Below are 18,344 nucleotides of genomic sequence, written 5' to 3' on the forward strand. Positions count from 1 at the left end.
AGCTAACTACATATTGTTAATATCCCTACCTAATCCAGGCAACGGGAAATAAAAGTACAAAGTCCTCTAGCTAATCTTGCTAACTTGCAGCCACTCACATCTCCAGTTTCCTACTTCCTGTCAGACACAGCCACTGCTAAAGCAGCTTCCCCAGTGCTACCACAGACCACATCTGCAGCCAGGTTGCGGCCGAGGGTGCATTCATGCTGCCAGAAGGGTTTTATTCCTCATCTCCTCAAAATACAGATAAGTTAAGGAGGCTTTGTTTCCTGCTCCCATCTCGCCAGCCTACAGAGAAATTAGGCTAGTGCAGAATTTCCCTGCATGGAAATACTGGGGGCTGGGAAACATATTTCTGAGGGCTAGATTATGATTTTTGTGATACAGAATTTTTCAGCTACTGGGTTCTAAGCCTCCACAGTCTTACGCTTGCAGCTATTGGCATGTTTGACATTTTAAACTATGAAATACCAACCTATTTTGAAATTGTCCAAATCATTAGTTGTGGAATTTTCCTAGCACTTCATGAATACCACTGTTAATTGGGCAATTAACTCAAAACTACAGAATATGCTGTGATGGCATGATATGATATAAGCCATGTAAAAGAAGGAACAGCCAAGCAACGCAGTGTGTTGAAAGATATTAATGAAGTGGCAAAATCTGCCAGAAAAATAATAATGGGTGATTTTAACTACCCCAATATTAACTGGTTGAATAACACATCTGTACATGGTTTGGAGAAGCAGCTTATTGATACTATAAATGGCTTCTTTTTGGAGCAGCTCCTTCTGGAGCATAGAGGAGGAGGAGTTCCACTCAGTTATTAATTTATTTGTGTGTGTTTGTGTTTGTGTGGGAAGCAAGCAAGGGTGTTCTCCTAAGCAACAATGGCTACAGGACAATGAGGTTTGAATCTCAGTGATGAAGTACTTGAGTGGTAACCAAATAGTTAATGGCAGGTGGGTGAGGGAAAAGCCATTATAAAAACAGCCATCTCAAACAGAAGGCTGTTTTGGAGGAATGAAGGAGCTGATTCGCACACAGAAACAAACCACTAGAGGTAAGGGAAAAAATGAAAGAGAAAAAAAAAACAGCTGGCATAGCCTTAAAAAGCACTCTTCAAATGCATGAACTCTGCCTAAGTGTTTTTAAGAGGACGGAACATTGATTATTGTCATAGCTCGCTGCTGAATTTTGCACAGTCTTAAATCTATACTGTGACCTGTGGCAATAAGAATGCATACATTCAGTCTAAAAAAATTGACTGGAAAAGAACTAATTAATATATTTTCTTTCAATAACTGTATAATTATTCAAGTAAATTGACCTGTGAAGAAGATGCAAATGTGTTCAAATGTACAAATCTAGAAATCTGGAGTGAGGTTACACAGGTCCTGCAGTCCTTTTGGTACAGCAAAAGCATAACAGAATACACATGAGCATTCCCCTCATCGTTCTCTAAAACTTACGCTTATGAGCATAAAAACCACCTTCACAAACAAGAGACTAATAAGCAAGTAAAGATGTTACAGAGACATCATACATAGAGGTGGGAGTAATAGTCACATCGTAGCTGAGATTGTCTAGGACTGGGCTATGAAGGATCAGAAATGCACTTTGTTTCTTGATCATATTTCACAATCTGGAGTTTTAAGAACCTATTAGGGTCTCATACTGGACTAGAATCCTGGAGTGGGCAGCAACCAATACCTAGTATTTCAGAGGGAAGTGAATGTGTTTCTACTCTTATCAAACAAATCCCTAGGCAAAAGACTCCATTCTAGCCTATTTCTACTTCTTACAAATATAGATATACTGTCAGGCTTTAATTAACTTAGTGAGGATGTATAGGGACTATTTGCTCAGATGGGACGTTATCTTAATATATAAGCAATGAAAAAAAACCAATAATCTCACAAGGATAAAAACTTTCCCGAGCAATATAGGATAAACAAGCTCTCACATGTAACTGTTGTTTAGTGGATATGGGCTGGGGGAGAGACCAATACAGTTGTAGGGGAAATGGCTTTTCAAAAATTTATATTAAAATCTACATCATGATCTGGAGAAGGAAATGTTCCATAAAATTAAAACTTTCTAACCGTACTTTAAGAGTATTGGGTTAAGAAGCGGCAGAGTAACATGAAACCTACTGTTGACAAGTACAGAACATTGCATCTTAGAATTATTTCAGCTTCTTATTTTTGCTACTGGATTTTATACAAACTGTAATCACTTGGTAAAAGTGGAACAATGAAATAAAATTTCAATAGTACAAACAAATCCCAAAGACATAAAACTAAAACAGAAAATATATCCTTATGTAAATCAATAGTGCGTGTCCTATTAAGATAGCTTGTTCAATTCTAAATAATATCTCAAATACGGGAGAAATAAAAGTGAATTCAGTGAATTTCAAAGAACTGTTTAATAGACCAGGTGCATTTTGAAACATTTTTCTTTGTCTCTGAAATGTAAAGGGCTGCATACTTTCCGCTGACAGACTGACTAATCGTGAGCCTGACACAATGTTCATAAACTTTTGCTGGAGTAGGATCAAGGATTGCCACCTCACACTCTGAAGTTAACAAGATCTCTTATCCCTTGTGCCTGCTGTAGGAGCATCACTCAAGTTTTAGATGGTTCTTCCCCAGGAAATGATTTGGGGGGGGAATGAAATTTTTACTTACACCATGCTAAGCATTTAGGTTACAGATCCCTGCTCCTTACTCTGATCACTTCAACAAATCTAGCTGTAGTTCAGCGTTACCAGGGAAACAAATGATGGGCTTCCCCAGCAACCAGGCAGTTTTCAAACCAAAAAGTACTATATATTGAATACTAAAACATTTCAGAAATAATAGATACTACAGCAGTAAGAATTCCAAATACACCACCAGTTGACTAGCTAGGCATTTGCCTTCCCTCAAGTGCCCTACAGTAATTCAGTTCACCTGCAGGCCCATGTCTTTCAGTCAAACCTCCATTCCTGCCAATATCCAAATGGAAGTCATCTCTCTTTCTCAATCAAACTTTTATTTCTATATTAAAAATAAGAACTTTGAATGAAGTCTTACATTTTGTGAGCTGTTTCACTGGGGAAGGCAGGAGAGGTGACACTTCAAAAATGCACGCAACCTGCTTTGTTTTAGCACTGGGGAATTGGATTAATTACTCCCTGGGGTTTCTTGGCTCCTGCAGGGAGCATCCTTCAGACCAACTTTCAGAGCCAGGATTATACAGTAATCTCTAATAAACCCATAAAGATAATATGGTATTTACACAACTAAGCGTAGTCTTTGAATATTTTATGACGCACAGTACTGAATCCCTTACACATATTAAGAACAGCAAGCTGCTCCCACTTAGTTCAAATTGATTTAGTTAAATGTCTTGTTAACACAGATACGCTAAACATTAATTCATCTTCACTGTGCACAAACTTAAACTTCTAAAAGTAAAAATGAAGTTTTCCACATTATTTATATTTTCATTGTCAATTAAAGTGCTGTGAAGACGCAAAATCTTTTCCTGGAAAACGAATTAAAAAAAATATATGCACAGATTTTTAGAATTGGCTTTTGTGCTCAATCTTGTCTTTAATATTTTAAAGGGGGGCTCACTTTGATCAGCTCTTTTTAATTAACTTTAGAAATGTACTTTACAGTATAATCTTTATCAATTTTTCTATTTAGCTATTAACACTTATGTTTTACCTTCAACAGCCCATTATCAGATTTCTATTGAGTCAGGCTTTGGTATATACCAAAGATCTTGATACATCTAGCAAGCAGTTAACCTCTTACCCCACACCCTCCTGTAACTGTGATTATGATGAATGAGTGGTTAGTTCTAAGCAATTCTGTTTTATGTCAATAAATGAATCAAACAGACGTTGGTATATGTGCATTAGGAAGACGGAGAAAATGAAGCTGTCTGTGGGCATTTTATAACCCTCACCCTTTTAACTAATATGATTCAAAAAGTTAATGCTCATATCAGCTGTTGGTATTCTCTACGCATACCACAGAATAAGAAAGCCGTCGCATCATTTACGTAGTAATGTACAGTGCGGCTGAAGAAAATTTTCTTTACAGATCTAGCTGCTAAGTGACCTAAGGCTTTGGTTTTGCAACAAACAACCATTTCTTCCAAAAATATTCTTCAAATGCCAATCGCTTACAGAAAACCTACAGGACTCTGTCTGAGTATGGACTTGTACAAATACTTTGCTTCCACATTCTTAATTCAGCTTCTTAGCATAAATATTTCCTAACAGATGCCTCTCTGAAGCACTTCATGCAAGCTGAACAGCATATTTCATTCGTGCAGAAATAAAATATTTGATTAAGGATTTCCAATTTTTGCTTACTGATTTTGCAAAGTATTTTTTAGACAGCAGATAGATTTATAGCAGCATATTTATGGAGCAACAATGGAGCAAGGAAGTCCTCATATTCAGAGCATGACAATCCTTTGAAAGAGCATTTCTAGCAGCATCTTCACCAAATGGTTAAACTTCATCAAAAAGTAGGGAAAGACTACATACACACCTCCATCTTCATGCAGCGCATCAAGAGCTTTTTGAATGGTTCTCACCCCTCCGTGGTGTCTTTATTTGACTAGTTCCAAATACTCTGATGGCATGACAGTATGATAGACCCTTTCGGTTAATATTGATGCAAACTGTTATTTTGTATATTATGTCTTGGGGCATATATTTCATTCTTCATTAATAAAAATACTGAAGAAGCTTTGTTAAAAATCAAAATCCTGGAAGTAGTCTAGGTGCACTATTTGCTTACTATAGCAAAATCTGGCTAAAATGAATACGATACATATTGCTTCCACAACATAAGCACACAGAATATCTATTTATTTACCAAGAAACAGTCTGTATAGTAAATAAAGAAGCAGCCAAAATAACATCTGCTGCACTCAGAAGGTAAACGGGGACTCAGGTAGGAACATGCTTCAATGCCAGCACTGCGCAGTAGAAACTCCTGCTAGGAGTACCAGAAGTCCCTAGATGACCTTCCACAACCACACTGCTTTAGAAAAATTCACACAGAGGAGTCTATCAGACACCCCAGCAAGAGGCAGAGGTAGGAGAGGAGGGGCATGAGACACTTCGATACTGAAAAATAAAATAAAATAAATAAAAATTTGTTGTTAATTTTGCTTGGACTTCTGTCCTGTTCTCACCAGAAGAATGTTCCTGCCACCTTTCTCTCTCCAGTCTTTTTTCCCACACCTTCCTCTCTTCAGGTACAACTACACAGCACTGGACAGTGGAAGTTTATTCTTTCATTGAATCCACACTGGCAAATGTACATAGTCATCCGCACACCAGGCATTACTGGAGGGTAAAGAAATGTCCTTCTCCCTTCCATTTTGGTTCCACACAACTGACTCTCTCTGAAGTACATCTAGTATAAGTACATCTTATACAGAAGCTTTTTCAGACCAAAAAAAAAAAAAAAAAAAAATCTTCAGGGCAAGAATTTTGCTTTTGTATTTATTTATACCTCATTTTTAAGCTGGAACTCTTTTTTCTTATTGGAAAAATTATGTGCTACTGTAGCTTAAGCACTGCATAAAACCAAAGATAGTTTCCTACTACATCAGTTTATATTCACCATTTATAAAATAATCCCAGGAAAACAGAGCTTCAAATTGCTTAGGGGCTAGATCACAGTGCAACCACATCATTTTACATTGGTATGTCACAAAATGTTAGCAGAACAGTAGATAGAACAGGAAAATGACCTCTGATACTTCCAGCATAGACATGTTGAAAAGTCATGGTTGCTGCAGCAAACAGAGCTTCAAGTAGGTCACCCCTTGGCTTTCTTAACAGGAATTTTAAATCAGTTAATTCCATAAAGAAGTGGCAATCTGATAACTCCTTGACTAAAATGCTGATGAACAATCATATGAAGAAGAAGAAAACTGAGATCAACTTACTAAAGACTGAATTCATCATATTGCTTGTCTAGGAAGCATGGACACTATATTTTCCCAAATGAATTATCTGTAATTTAGAAGAATATCAGATATTATCAATAAAACTCAAAAAGCTAAATAGTGCCAAAGCCACATGTCTTCACTTGCTCCATATAAGCTGTGGCTTCTTTCAGTTCATCATGTAAATATTCCATTTCTTTTCTTTTTATATAAGCTGTAACAAATACAAAGCATGAATCTATTTGATCAGATGTTGTAGATAAACACAGTCTCTACGTTTTAAATAAAACATTCCAAATTAAACTAATAAAGTATAACAATTGCCTTAACAATAAAATTGAGTAGAACGTTTAATACTGAGTTTGAAGCAAAAAGTACTCTGATCATATGCTGAGCGAAGCGTTGGAACTGACAAAGTTTACCTACTCACATTATCAGTTTTTTCAGTGTTGTGATGTATGATTATGCGTGTGCTCCCTACGTGTTTCTATTTTTGTTACTAAGCCTTTCAAAAAATTGCTCCTGCTTTTCATTGAAGAGCTATTCTAGCAAGACACTGGAGTTTCGTTGGCTTTACCACCATTCACATCAGATTCTTTTTCCCCCTTCATCAGTGTTTCCACTTTGCACTCAAGTCACAATAAAATGTTTGCACAAAAAATGAACTGCTAGTAATAAGTATATATAATTGCTGATATACAAGTAAAATTCATTTTACATGAATGCTGTTAGAGGGCATTTATTTTACCTTTTGTAACTTTAAATAATCATCGCAGTTTTCTACTAGACAAACCTATTTGAGAACAGTTAAATAAATTAAACCATGTCAAGACCACATTCTGGAAAAAAAAGTAACCTTTAGTTAGGACAATTACTCTGCGGGCATAACACAAAAGCACAAATGTCAAATTTTCCATGAAAGTTACTTTTGTATGAATCATCAATCCTGTTTTCTCCTGAACAAAAGTAGCCAAATATGACAAAGAAAAAAAAATGTTGTCTGAACTGGATGATCCAAGTAATTACATGTTACAGCAGAATGCATTTATGACAAAACTTTCAAAAATTTGAGGAAAAAGCTACTATAGCCCCTAGTTGAAATAGCTCTGTATAGACTTATAGCACTATTTCACTGATCTTGTTGTATTCCCATATTCAAAAATAGATTGTTTTAAAGATTAATTGTTCCTAGCATCGATCTACACTCCTTCTCTTTGGAGTACAGATCAAACAAACACGCTACAAAAATATGCCTGAGTACTACAGCAATAACATTTTAAAGTTGTGCACTTCTCATTTTAAAGTGCTGCACTGAATTGAATCTTCTCAACACTATTTATACATACAAACCTTTTGTCTTCCACATCAACCCCCAAAGATTCTGTCTTATATAGTATTATCTGCTTAGGGCCTTTTTTCTTCAATCTCATGTCCTGATCCAGTTCTCATTAGCTTCCACAGTCAACTCACATGAATAAGTATTTGCAGAAATAAAGCTTTTAAACTGAAAGTTCCTTGAGGTAACAGCCTGTCCTATTAGCCTATAGAGCACACTGAAAATTTATGACACTACACATATTACTCTTGCTGAATACTAAGAGTCTATATCTGCTGAACTGAAACCTAAAGAACGTTTTCAAGTTTAGACAGGTACAATGGAAATGATTTAAGATCTGAACTTGTATTAATATGGAAAATATACCTCAATCCTGTTTTCAGTGTGTGAGGAAACACTGAGGTGTATCATTCAGTTGTACATCCTAGATTTTATTTTCAGTTTATTTGAATGTAGGATTTCATATATTCCCAAATATACAGTGCTAAACACCAAAGCAAGTCCTTTAATTGAAGAATACAATCAGTCAGCAGCAGTATTAGCTGTCAATGTGATTGAACTCAAATTTGCAGAAAATACCTACTAGACTAGACTGCAGTTCATTTAATAGTTATTTTGTAGAGTTATTTACTTGGTTTCTTTGGTAAGAATGCTAGACTGTGTTCCAGCTCTCATAGCCAAAATATGCTAGATGTTTTAAAATACTTAATTTTTTTCTGCAAAAGGCAGTGTACAGTTGTGCAATAATAGTGCATACTGCTCAATATAGTTTAGGTACTTATTTGGTTGATCTAAACATGAACATTGCTTTAAAAGTACATTTTCATGTCAATTTTTTTCCAGTTTTCCCCACAGAACGTTGTTGTAAACCAAGACAGGCAAGATTCAAATCAGGAGTCCATATAAAACTATTAGAGCGTGTCCAAAGGAGGGCAACAACAATGGTGAAGTCTGGAGGGGAAGAAGTATGAGGAGCGGCTGAGGTCCATTGGTCTGCTCAGCCCAGAGCAGAGGAGCTGAGGGGAGGCCTCATGGCAGCCTACAGCTGCTCACAGGGAGCAAAGGGGCAGCGCTGAGCGCTGCTCTCTGCAACAGCAACAGGGCCTGAGGGAAGGGCATGGAGCTGTGTCAGGGGAGGGGCAGGTTGAGTGTTAGGAAAAGATTCTTCACCAGAGGGTGGTCAGGCACTGGAACAGGCTCCCCAGGGCAGTGGTCATGGTGCCAAGCTGCCAGAGTTTAAGGAGCATTGCACAATGCTCAGACATAGGGTTTGGATTTGGGGTGGTCCAGTGTGGGGCCAGGACCTGGGCTTAATGATCCCTGTCGGATTTTTTCTACCTCAGGATATTCTATAATACTATAATACAACTACTAAAGCTCTTTGTAAGTTCACACTACTACACGAGCATAAATTAAACAATACTTACACCTTCTCATCCAATTAGCCTGTTAAGCACAGAGGCATTCATTGTGAATCTACTATAGTATTTATTCCATTGCTTTGACTGGAAAGCATGCTGATTATTGAAGTATAAATAGGTATTGTTTTTATTTACTGATATATTACTGTTTCCATTCATAGATGAGAAAAAATGAGGCATAGGAAAGCCTAAGTGATTGCTTGAAAAACCACACAGTGGCAAAGCCAGGAAAAGTTGCATAAAATTCCTTACTGTCTATTCAGTAATCACCCCATAACTTTACACTGCCATTTCAAAACTTTTTTTCAAAGGTTATACTTTTAAAAATTTGTTCATTTTCTTTGATAACAATATTTACTTTAAATATGACTGACAATGTTCATTAAAAAGATGCAAATGTCTACTGACCTATAAATGAAGGAAACTACAAATATAATGAAACCACATACAAAAATAAACATTTGTAAAGAGGAAGGGTTAGTACAAATTGAACGCATTTCCAGGAGAAACAGCCATATTTTTCCCTGATGAATGTAGTTCTGTGAACATCTTTTTCCACAAATGATTGAATAAATATTTATTTATAAACTATATTTGTGACTTAAGAGAACAGGCTGCATAGATTGGTTTCATTTATACTACATCGTACAAGAGGCATTACAATAATTTATATCATGCCAAGTCTAAGTCCCATTAGATTTTCCTTGTTATACTTGACTAAAGCTGAAGACTATCCAAAACAGCAATTCTGAAAGCTTTCTATTTGTTGTATAAATAACTGTCTTACTCCCATATCCTCTCCTCTAACTTTCCCTTTCTCAAAGCATTTATGCAGAGATCTAGTCCCATTCAATTTATTTGAACTTGGGCATATGCTAAGCCATATTCCTGGGCCATGGCCTAAATGACTACGCTCGCGGTCATTTTGCTGCAACCATAAAGGTCAACTTTCTCCAGTTTAAATATAAATATATTCCCAATTCAGCAGATAGCAGTTGTTCTAGTATTTCCTCCATTAACCCATGTAGCATTTCCTCTAAAAGTCCTGTCAGTCCTGAATCACAGCCCCACTTCTCTTCCAGAAACAATTTTCATCAGAACAGCAAGACGCACTGATGTTGTTAGCAACAGTTGTAACTGATGTGTTGTACTCTCATGAGTATTATAAAAAAAGACAAAATAAAGCTTGAAATAATGTGAATATGCATTGTGAAGTCAAGTATCTGTAGTCCTTGTGAACAACTGAAGCTTAAGCTGGTAGCGAAAACAAACTACAAAATGTTTGTAAGTAGTGAGATACATTTCTTAATAAAAGAATTTAAAACTATGGTATTACAATAGCATTTTTAAATAGTTTCCATTTGTTGCGTTGAGACAGTATCAGAAAGATGCACGTAGCAGGAAAATTATTCAATAAATACTTACAAATACACAAGAAAATCAGCCCCAGCTCCCAGAAATCACTGGTAAGTTGCTTTTGAATTCATGAAACTGTCCTGAAAATATAAAAGGGGGAAGAAAATGTTAAAACAAAAGAAATAACTGATGTTACCTTTTTTTATTATATAATAATTATGATTTTTAACTATGTACTAAATAGAGCAGCACACAAAACTGTAGTGAGTATTTCAGCCAAGTAATTTACACAGAATCTGTTTCCAGGAAGCCAATACGAAGAGAAACAATTATTTCATTGTTCTACACCTCACACCATAGCAACCCAGTCCACTGCGGCTTATAGAAACTGTCATAAACACAAGCATGGTTATCTTTTAATAAGAGAAATAGTTTTGTGGCTTTTCTTTGGATTGCTGTTTTTGTTGTTGATGATATTTTTTCTTTAACGTTACAGAACGCTCATTACATTTTAAAAGTATTTTGTTAGCAGCATTTTGCAGCTTCTCTGGTTTAAAATACTACTCTGGGTATGTTTAACTGGAACCCATCTGGGGCAAAATTTATACAGAAAGACAGACTGACAATTTTGTTCTGGTATGGTCTAGATCCCAGTTAGAAGCTTAATCTAAGTACAATGTGTTCACTATAAGGCATGATTAAATCCAACATTCTTTTTCCTGCGTACCTCTCAGTTCTAGCTGGAAAGGTAGCAGATGCAACTCAAACCCACAGAGCTCGCCTTATAAAATTCTTTAACTAGCACAATGACTCACTTTATGCCTCTAAATATCCATGGTTTCCTCTGTCCAGAACCCCCATGCATTAGAAGGTAGTTCAGTAGTTTATTTTTATTGTTTGGTCTACATACAGCACATTTTTAGTTCTTAGGAAAACAAAGAAACTTTGTTACAGAGCCCTTGTTTTCTTTCCAAAATGTGAGGATGGATATGGGTAACATTACACTGAAAATAGTAATGGATCCTGGGCAACTAGTTTAGGTCAAAACCTTTTTGTTCTCCAGAAGCTATCTGATTAATTTACAGTTCATAAAACAGTGGGTGTAAGCTTAGTTTAAAAACATGTAACTATATTTAAGATGAAATCATCATTTTTATTAGCCTCCGGTAATCTTTAAGAAACACCTTCCCACAACATTTCTGTATCCTAAAGTACACCAGCCAGTACTGCACATTGCCTAGAGACAAGGAGAAAATACCAAACTTATCTTGATGTAGAATATCCTCCTTATTTCGTACACCCACCCTGAAGTGCATATTATTCATTCCAACCTAGCCTTCCCCCATCCCGAAAGTACACATTTAATTGTGTCTTCTCTCCTGTAATACCAACAGAAAGTCAACAAATCTCATTTGCTGTATCAATGCTGTGTTATTATATATTTTAAAAGCAAGTCTGAATCTCATTATCAGCTGATTTATGCCATTAGTGTGCTTTGGAGCCACCAATTAAACAAGGACAGTGGTTCATAAGGTCACAGTTAATTAATCTGAAAGAGTATAAATACACTTTAATGCACACCACCTCATGCAGAGAATTTAGGAACAAAGCACCAAACCTTTATTCTGTACAAGCAATTAGGGGGAAAGGTTAAATATACAAAATTTGAAATTTAGCTCCAGCATTCTGTTAATCTACCAGGAAAAAGTTTCATTTGGAAAAAAAAAATCTTGCAGAATAATACATATGTGAAGCCTTAATTCTTAGGGCAACAATGTGAGTAAGACACACAGAACAGAGCTAACCATATTCAGTGACTGTGAGCAAATTAGGGCTTTTTGTTCAGATAACACCTCGAAACTGGGAACTTACCCAGTATACAGCTGGTCAGTGTGGAATAAAAGAAAAACTCAGCCCCAAAGAGCCCAGTCTTCTCAAAATAGAATAATCTGGGCAAGACTATCGTATTTAGCACATCAAACAAAACTATCAAAAATTACTTTTCCTTCAGCCACATTTCCTTGGTGAATGTAATACTATAGTACATTATGTATAGGCATTCAAAAGAAATCAAGTAAGAGTTCAGTGATAGCAGTATTCTGCAAAGACAACCAGAGTATAAAAATAATTATGTAAATGCTAACGGATCAGAAATATTTATATTGAAATTCAAGCATGAGGTACCTGGGGTTTAGAAGGAGAAAAATGACACCTGTTTTTACTTCTTTGACTCATTTTACCTTGCACAGTTCCTGGCTTAAAAGACAAACAACATAGCTAACACACACCAAAAAATCTTCAGACATAATTAAATGAATAAGTTGCTTTTTTTCCCCCTCTCTTTATACCTGTAGTTCTAATATTCCATAATGAGCCTTAAATTGTTTTCTTCGTATTTTAGATTTCCCTTTCTTCAGCTCCATGTAAAAAGCCTTCTTTCCATCAAACACTAACATCATGAAGTTTAATACAAAATTTCCGTCAGCTGTATCCTATGCAATCTATGTGTGTAGATGACTAATAGCATGCAGTCCCTGTGATTGATAAAAGACTTGCATTATGCTTTTTTTAAAGCTTTTGAGAGACCAGCTTCCTCTGTTGTTAAGAAGAAAGACCTAGCCTTTTTGGAAGTCTAGTCCATATCCTATTGGGTTAATCTGTTTTTGCTTTCACTTTTGATGTCTCAGGTTGAACTCAAAGTGACCACACAGGTGAATAGTTGTTGCAGAAATATATACAAGAACACGGTGGCTTTTTTAAAGTACTCTGTTGATTCAGTTGGTACAAGTCCCATCAGAAAATTCAGCCAGGCATTTTGCAGCCAGAACGCTCTCAAAATATTCTCAGTACCTACAGCTATTTTAGATGCTTGTTTGGAAAATTTCTAGCATCTCTATCCCACAATAAAGGGGAAAAGCAAAGCTGTAAGAGCAACTTATGCCCTGATTTCAGGTACTTTTCGCTTGTCTTGCAAATACATATTGAGACCAAGAGAATCCTGGACTTAAAACAGATTAGGAACATCAGTATGCTTTAACTGTTGTTTTGACTGTATGCTTTAACTGTTACAAACCAAGGAAAATTCCATAAATAGTGGAATTTATTTGCTTATGAAGTCGATTATAAAATAGTTCTCTTTCTTCCCAAACACTGTCAGCTCTAATGATTCCAAGAGATTTTAGTTTTCTTAATATAAGAATATATATATCCTTATATATATATATTCTTTTATATATATATAAGAATGTAATATATATATAATACATATTCACCTATTCTGGAAGAAAAAAGTCATACTCATTCTATAAAATCTTTCATTAATATATTTTTGATTCTTCTAAGATACAGCCTCTACAGGTAGCCTGCATTTTCTGCGTACAAAAGTGAGCACGAACGGAGCCGAAGTAAAAAATGGAAGCAGTTATTTAGTAAAAAGTATGGCATCGTGTTATATCATTTGAGAATGTGGCCTATCATTGTGGGCTTCTGGGACTAAAATACGTACCATTCAACAACTGTTAAAAAACTATTTTCAGAATTATAGCATGATGTGAAATGAGAATGAAGAATAATACAGAAATGAAGTTATACATTTAGGGCCTGAATCGTCACAATTTCACACACCAAATGTGCAAAATTTCACAATTAAAAGAGCATTAATGACCTGTAAGCCCATAGCCGCAATCATAAAAATGAAGGGGCAGAAGGTTGATTATGATGAAATCTTTTGAGTTGGATTTCTACAAATTTTACTTAATTGAGGTAAAGGCACAGTGTCAAGACTATTCGTTGAAGACTGATCTACCTGCACACAGAAAACTCTTCATATACAATCTTTTTGAAATAGGAAAAAAAACACTATAGATGAGACTTGCTACAGAAGATATGATGCAAATCCTGTTGTCCTCTTTTGTTGCTTCTTCTCAGTGGCCCAGGATTGTATTTTACTGCCCTTGCTCTCTTCTTCTTAAATTGTTTACTCTCTTTTGTTCCATTCATTATCACAAATAAGAAAAAATTCATTTTACATTTTATAATAGTCTCAGCAATTATCCTCATTAAGATTTTTGTACACTGCAACAGATCTCAGCCAAATGATCTAGCAAAGGAGGAATCAGAGCACACCATCTGTTATGGCACTGGTCTTTTTAAAATGTTGCATCACTGTAAGGTAAGAAGAAGATCACGGTGCACGTGAGGTAAACACTGGTCTCCAGAGCTCTGGACTCAGCCACTTCTTTGCTACAGATTTTCTACACAACCTTCAGCAAATTATTTGTGATTCCTCCTCCCTCGGTCATAAAAAGGAACTACTATTTCTTCCTCCTGTAAGAGCAGTGCTCTACCATTCTACATATCAGAAGCCTTTATGTCATTATTACAGAAATTAGGCTAACAAAAAACACCTAAAATGGGATTGCAGCTCCACAATCGCTTTGCAGGGAGATGTGAGCTCACTCTATCCACACTTTGAGATGTCTGGCCACAAACCCACTCTAATCCAGTTTAGCTATGGTTAGCACTTACGTAAACTACATGAGTTCCAGTTTAGAGCAACCTCACATCTGTCTACAAAAAGCATATTGACATACACATACAATAGATAGTGCCTCTGTAAACAACTTCTTAAAAAAGGAACCCCAGAAGCATCACCATTTCTGCCAAAGCCCACACTGTGGTTCACAAGACAGTTGTTCCATTGTCTGTCTCAAAAGGGTATCACTCAGTAGTGACACATGATCTTGCAGAATAGTATTGTATTAAATAACTGGCTATATGCACATTTAATGATCCTTTCTGTAAAGGAATATGCATTTGAAAAATGTGCATTATGTATTCAATAGGCAGCTCATGAAAGTTCCTCTGCCGTGTCCCTGCATATCCATAAAGTATCCAGTCCCTACAGGACCTGAGCGTAGAATACAAAATTAAGGTCCGCTGGCTGGATCATAGCATAGCATTGGGCTAACACTAAAAAGGACTGAAAAAGAAGCACTGTTCCTGTTCAACAACCAATTTAAATGTATTATTATACAGGCCACTAAAATTATGAGAGTTGCTCCAATAGTAATGCTTCCTACTTTATTATGTTGGTCCACAACATCAGAGATGGATGTTGGTGGCATGGCACTGGAGGTTAAACCTTCCCGACAATATGCTATTCCATGTTGTTGCTGTGCGACAGATGGCAGCAAAAGGGCAATCTGACAAAATGGCATCTGACACAGAAGTGCAGATGAAGAAGAGGTGTGTCATTGAATTCCTCCATGTGGAAAAAATGGCACCCACTGACATTCATCAGTGCTTTCTGGAGACCAAAAAGAGGATGTGGGCACACTGAGGCAGCGGGTGGTGCATTTCAGCAGCTGCAAGAACTACAGTGGGTCATCTCCACTGGTACAGATTTCCATGAGCATGGCATGCAAGGTATTGTTCATTGCCAGTTAAAATGCATAGCTAATAGTGACTATGTTGAAAAACGGTGTTTTGTAGCTGAGAGTTTGCTCTATCAAATAGTGCTATTGTGCTCTTTATTGTAGTTCCCATGGAAATAAATGAGTCATTACTTTTAGAGTGACCTACGTTCACTTGAAAATACCAAAAATATCGAATTCAACCTGAAGATGAAAGAAATACTTACATATGTATTTATTCTTTCATATACTAGGAAGAGTACTAGCATTTCAGATCTGATAAGCTTTATACCCACGCTTTCAAGTAGATAAGAACCACAAGGCATACACCACACTACTTGGAAGGCTGAAGGGAGAGGAGGAACTCCAGCTATAACTCATGGGTTAGAGATAGCAAAAAACCTCCATGATAGCCCAGAGTATGCTGGTAAGTGCAGCAGCAGCTCACTGCCACTCACATGAGGGAGCTATGACACAAAAGCCACTTTGGAAATTTTTGTGAGCTACAAGCTATTTTAATACCCACAGGTTTGGTCATTCTTAATCAATTTGATTGAATTAAATAAAACAGAGAAAGTTTACGAGACAGTTATGTTTCTGTAGTGTCTGCATGTATAGATCCATGCACTGAAGGCAATGCAAGGCAAATTAAGCCCAGACTGAGAGTTACAGCATTACAAGCCTGGAGAAATATGGCTGGTGTTCCCAATACCAGGACCCCTTTCAGTGCATGGTACTGTTAGAAGGATATATCAAATCCAGAGTTTCACAGCAAATGCAAACTGCACTTGGAAGCAGCATTGTGCATAGGACGTGCCTTAAAGATGGCACCCAGGATCACTCTTCAAAAGCTTACATTTGCCACACAGTCATTGAAATCAAACACAGAAGGGCCACAGCTGCAGTTCTGGCATTGAGCTGCGTTGTAACACTTAACAAATTTTCACTCTTTTCTCTCTCAGTGCCTTAAAGGTACTTTCACTGTTTGGAATGATAGCTTTTTAATCCCTTCCTATGCACATACAGGGACTTGCAACTGTAGCAGGCCCTCAGGGCACTACTGTAATATAATCCCAAATGAGTTCTCTGGATACAACTTGAACACACAAATAATAACAGTGTTTTTATTACATACTATTATCATTATGTAAAACTGTGTTATATAAGAAAATATATAAGAAAACAAGCATGTTGATATGTTTTTTTCTTGAAAAATAGAACTAAAATTAACAGTTAGCTGTTAGTAAGTTTTGGCTCCTTTTATCTTTTGACAACGTAACATATGTCAGGTTTCCTGCTATTGCATATTCAGGACATTGTTTAAATTAAGTTTACTTAAGAACTGGCTTACTTTCTTTAAAAGAGAGTACATTCTTACAGCTCAGCTGCCTTACACAAAAGGACAGTATAGATAGAATGAAATATTATTCTAACCTGTAATTTAGCATGCAGTTAAATCTCTTTAATGAATTCCATGAGCTCTGGATTGGACTAAATTGAAATTGAATTAACAAGACAGAATGAAATCTCATTGATTTGCCTCAAATTCAAAGCAACTAACTATATTTACAGATAGATGTTCTTTTTTTATTCCATGACTTTTTATATATTCATGTCTCCAACTTCTGAATTCCTCTGAGCAAATAAATGGTCTCTTTGGAAAGAAAAGTAAAAACAAATTATGTGACCTTGTTAGAGAAAGAATCGAGAATTCTGTAGAGTAGTAGTCTGTTAAATAACATGGAGGCTTTGGTTTATTGTCCAGTACTGCTTAAATTCTGAAGCTGATGCACATAATATGAAAAGGGTCTAAGATGCATCTTCAGCATGTTCCTTCAGTGGACTTTGACTTAAATAGCTCTGAAACCGTACTGATGCAAAATGTACCAGATGCAGAATCCTTGGCATAATTTTGAACAGTATAATAACTACACATGCATCAGTAAACTTGTAATAGTAAAAGGAAAGCTCTTAAACAGGAAGCAGAAGGCCTCAGGCAAAGAGATCTTTGGGGGTTTCCATGGGGGCATGAAAATGCTAGTTGGAAAAGCCCAGCTTTACCATTCTTTACAAGAGCTACAAAGAGTAAGATAGCTGAAATATCCATCTGTTATTTCAGTGATATCAGAAATAACAATAGTGCATGGGTACACATTACCTCGTCTAAAATTCCAATATAAATATACTATATAGCACTCAGATTTGAAAATCCGCCTGAAAATTGGAGATTCAACTTGTCACAACTGAAGAACACATAAAGAACAAAAAAAAAAAATTGAGAGTGGTCTTTTTTGTTTAAAAAAAAAAAAAGAGAGAGAGACAGAAAAATGTAGTGATGTACCCTTACATTCAGCAGAATATGAAGTAATCAGGTTGTGAGCCATGCAGCCAGGGACTAAGTCAGCTGCACATCAATTCATGGTTTTTTTTCTGACAAATTCATTTTGTAACCTTACAATAGGAATGTGCCATTTACTCCCACTGAAACTGGTGGTAATCTGGACAAAATATGGCCATTTTGTGTTGGAGAGCACCATATTACTGAAGCTCACATTTTCAAAGCTAGTTAAGTAGGACATAAAAATCAATTAGAAGGCCTTAAGAATGTTTCCCTTCAGGTGTACTTCCCTGGATTCCTCAAAAGATAAAAACTTCTTACTGCTTGTTTTTTGTTGTTGCTTTTTCTGAAATGTTGAAACATGCTAGTTATAGCCTTTAAATTTAAAAGACCTCAGATACTAACTTCCCCTCTCAGCTCTGATTTTTCAAATTCATTTCTCCTGATGCTACAGCAAGAGAAAAGGAGGTCCACATGCTCTCATTTTAATTTCACTTAAGAGGAATAAC

General features: G+C 36.3%; 1 protein-coding gene across 6 annotated transcripts in view; it reads right to left on the reverse strand.

Annotated features, from left to right (window-relative positions):
- SOX6 (SRY-box 6) overlaps window positions 1-18,344 on the reverse strand; it is a 410,347-nt gene that overhangs the window by 309,375 nt on the left and 82,628 nt on the right. For all 6 annotated transcript variants that reach the window (XM_021401613.1, XM_021401611.1, XM_021401609.1 and 3 more), the window contains one exon: window positions 10,153-10,223. The gene's annotated coding sequence lies outside the window, so the exon portion shown is untranslated. The remainder of the gene's footprint in view (window positions 1-10,152; window positions 10,224-18,344) is intronic.

This window comes from Numida meleagris, chromosome 6 (assembly GCF_002078875.1).
Source record: "Numida meleagris isolate 19003 breed g44 Domestic line chromosome 6, NumMel1.0, whole genome shotgun sequence".
Classification (NCBI taxonomy): domain Eukaryota; kingdom Metazoa; phylum Chordata; class Aves; order Galliformes; family Numididae; genus Numida; species Numida meleagris.